We start from the raw sequence: 3,793 nt of genomic DNA, 5'->3' as shown, positions 1-3,793 counted from the left end.
ATTCATTTAAAAACAAAACATGATTTATGTTTGCTTACCTGCAAATTTATGAAGTTAGGAACTTCTCCACTGGCAACATATCTTTTATTCGATGGATAACAATTCAACGCATGCATTAATGACTATCGAGAAGCCGAAGACGAAATAAGTATAAACTATAAACATCGTAATATGTATATACAAACAAAAGCAGCCAATGTGCAGAAAACAGATACCGATGCCACAGCTTCCAACAAAAAAAAGATGCAATAATCTTTTATTTGTTATGTGTAGGGTGACCATACGTCCCGTATTTCCCGGGACAGTCCCGGTATTTTGTTTTTTTGGCCGTCCCAACTTTTTGGCAAAAGTGTCCCGGTTTTTCCCGTATTTTACACGAAGCCTACTTGAATTGTTATTCTTTATTGAAGTCAAAGATTTACATTATTTTTCAACTCAGAAATTATTTTATGATAATTAGAACTATATATGAGAATATTAATCTCCCACATTTGCCATGGTGAATGTTTTTTTTTCGTGGAATACATTTTAATCCACTGCTATTTGTAGTAATGCATCATTTCCTGCCATTGTGATTTTCCGTAATTTCAACAATATTTGGCAACTTTGTTTGGTTTTGGCGTCATTTTTGGCGATAATTGGCGATGTCCCGTATTTCTCTCGAAGAAATATGGTCAGCCTAGTTATGTGACATCTTATACGTTTTTATATTTGGTGACCATACGTCCCGTATTTTATGGACAATATTATAGACTGTAATATTTACAATCTATATTTTCTGTTTTTTTGGCCACTTTTTGCCAGAAGTGTCCCGTTTTTTACTCGAAGCCTACTTGAATTTCTATAATTTATTGAAGTCAAAGATTGAAATTATTTTTCAATTCATAAATTATATTATAATTACAACTATAAATGACAATATTAATCTCCCCATTTACTTTGGTGAACGGTTTTTTTTCCCGTGGAATTCATTTTTATCCACTGCAATTTGCATTAATGCTTCATTGCCCGCCATTGTAATGTCAGCAATATTTAACAACTTTGTTCGGTTTCGGGGTCATTTTCTGCGATAATTGGATGTCCCGTATTTGGAATTTCAATTTCTCTTATTTCTCTCGGAGAAATATGGTCAGTCTATTTATAACACATAGCCTTAACATTGACGACCCACATTTTTCCGACCCTTCCCGTAATTTCAACAAATCCCGCAGTTTTTTCCGGGACGCAATTAACTGCACTTTAGTTTTGATAATATCACAACTTTGATAAAATTAATTTTCACTCCTAAAAACATATATTGCACGGGAAAAAAAATTAATTTATGACTTATATTCAAGGATGGCGAATCTAACCATATTTTGTCGAGGAAAATTCGGATAGTAAATACGGATCATTGCTAATTGCTGAAATTGAGAAACCGAAGACGAAATAAGTATAAACTATAAACAATTATGCCCCAATCGTTTTGTGACAAAACCAACCAAAACTTTCTGTAATAAAAAAAAATGGCTGTTTCCAATCCCCAAATTTGAAAATATTTTCAGAATGAGTTCAATTGTAGTGATTCGAGAATATTAAGAGCATTGTTTCTCTCATTTATTCAAATTTTTAAACATTTTCCCCTTAAGTAAAGGAAAAAGACTGCATCCAGAACATTTCCATATTCTTTTGCTCACTTTTTATCAAAGTACACAATGTAAAAAAAAACGAAAACATGATTAATTACAGGTTTGACATATATACGCTGTGTCCCAATGAGGCTTTTTGGATCACGTGATATTTCTCTTCTTTTTGAGGGACCTACAAGGTAACCAATATGGTGATTTCCTATGCGATTCATGAAAGAAACAAATCTAAATTAAAGAAACATAGAAATGAATAGTTTTTCTTTTTAATGGGAGCTAGAAACATCGAATTTTTTTTAACTTCAAGTTACCGATCTGCCTGTTTTTGCTTCAAAAAATGCTTGATTAAAGCTGCAGAATTTTTTTGATGTAATTTATATGGGCCCACAATTAATTTAAAAACAAACCTAAATAATATGGATTGATACAATTGGATAATATAAGACAATACGGAGACATTAATTCTCATTTTCCCGCTTGAGAAGATATAAATAAAAAGTTGAAATCAATGTTATTGCATGAACATCCACCTCAAAAGTGGGTCTGGCTCATTATTTTATATTTAATTTTCTAGGCTTCGAATCTCTAAGCGAGCTCAATGTTTCGGAAACCAAAGATTCAATTCAATTTTTAAAATTATTGATGTGACGAAAAACCCCACTAAATTTCCGCATTTCTACACTAAAATCGGCAATTTTATCATTGATCTCTATAGGGATCATCCAGTGTATGTCCCTCAGGAGTGATGCTGATGATGACGTCTATTCGAAAAGCCTCATAGATATAAAATCTGTCTCGTGCGTCAGTAGTAAGAAACTCGAAGTGTTGCCAATACCTGTACTGTACAGAGGAAATACAAATATTTTCCCCTCTAAATATTGTCAACTAATGATTATTGAGTTATGAAAATTACCTGTATATATCAGGTAATTCAATTCTGTTTACAATTCTGCTACAATTCTGTTAAACAGTATATTCAATTGCGTCTTTGTGCTGTATTTAAATTGAATCAATTAATTAACAAAACGTTTCAAAAATGTAAAAGAATATATTATCGGTATATGAACTGTTGCAATGCTACATACACAAAATAAATGAGACTTACCAAGGTACTGCTCATCTCCATTGGATCCCTTGCGGCCAAGAGGCACTAAATACTACATTTTCAATATTTTAAAGGGGTCTTCTGCTAAAGAATTATGAGAATCCTAGAGAACTAGCTATACGCGAAACCTTACACACGCAAAGCCGCAAAGAAAGTGTGTGTGTGTATAACTGAGAGCTACTTCTACGCGTTAAAAGAGAAAGCTCTAATGCGATTGGTTATCTTCATTTGTTTTAATGTCTGGGCACCATCATTGTACACAAAAGTCGTGATGCATTATTTTCAATTATGTACATGAAAAAGTGGTAAGCAAGAGATGATGCGAAAGAGAAGAAAAGTGTGGTTTGAATTTTGTGTTGGGTGTGCGTATGGGATGTCCCATAGAAAATCATTCCAGTCTCGAATTATTAGAGCAACACAACTTGGTGAACAAATCAGCACTGAGGTCGTAGGACCCACGGAAGAAGTCTCAGTTGGGAGTTCTTGTTTCACGCTGATTATGAAGGACGATTGCACAAAGTTTCGGCGTACCTTCTTGAAAGCAAAAAATGAAGCAGCCTCTTGCATCCAGACTTTCCTGAACGAAATTAAAACAGGTCATGTTGCGAAGCGATTTTTGTGAGATTCCGGAACTGAATTTGTAAATAATGCCGTGAAGAAAATTCTCAGTGACCGTGGCATTGAGATGCGTATGTCCATGGGTGAAATACCTGAACAAAATGGGGCAGCTGAGCATGAAAATCGCATAATGATGGAAGCAGCCAGAGTCATGGTTCATCATAAGCAACTTCCTAAGAAATTGTGGGCAGAGCAGCCCCCCCCCCTCGCCGGGACTTCACGGGTCCTTCTACAGTTAATTTACAGCGTGAAAAAGCCAAAAATGATGAAAATTGTTCCGGGCTCCCAGGCTAGAGCCATTGTGGCGGCCATGACATGGTCTCAACCACACAAACCCGACTCCTGCAGATGGTAAAGCACCGCATGAGTTGTGGTATGGTAAGCCAGACAATTTTAATTTCAAACATCTACGAGTGTTTAGTACTTTCTTTCTTTCAAACCGAGT

At 35.1% G+C, this 3,793-nt stretch overlaps 1 protein-coding gene across 2 annotated transcripts in view; it reads right to left on the bottom strand.

Annotated features, from left to right (window-relative positions):
* The window catches only part of LOC149068335 (uncharacterized), a 35,891-nt gene extending 35,681 nt beyond the window's left edge, over positions 1–210 (bottom strand). For both annotated transcript variants that reach the window (XR_016195226.1, XM_089251849.1), the window contains exon 1: positions 39–210. The gene's annotated coding sequence lies outside the window, so the exon portion shown is untranslated. The remainder of the gene's footprint in view (positions 1–38) is intronic.
* Between the last annotated feature and the right edge of the window lie 3,583 nt (positions 211–3,793).

Source organism: Pholcus phalangioides, unplaced genomic scaffold, assembly GCF_987345545.1.
Source record: "Pholcus phalangioides strain wild (caught in Gottingen) unplaced genomic scaffold, Ppha-v1.0 ptg000027l_1, whole genome shotgun sequence".
NCBI classification, from domain to species: Eukaryota; Metazoa; Arthropoda; class Arachnida; order Araneae; family Pholcidae; genus Pholcus; species Pholcus phalangioides.
This window is presented reverse-complemented; position numbering and strand designations above follow the sequence as displayed.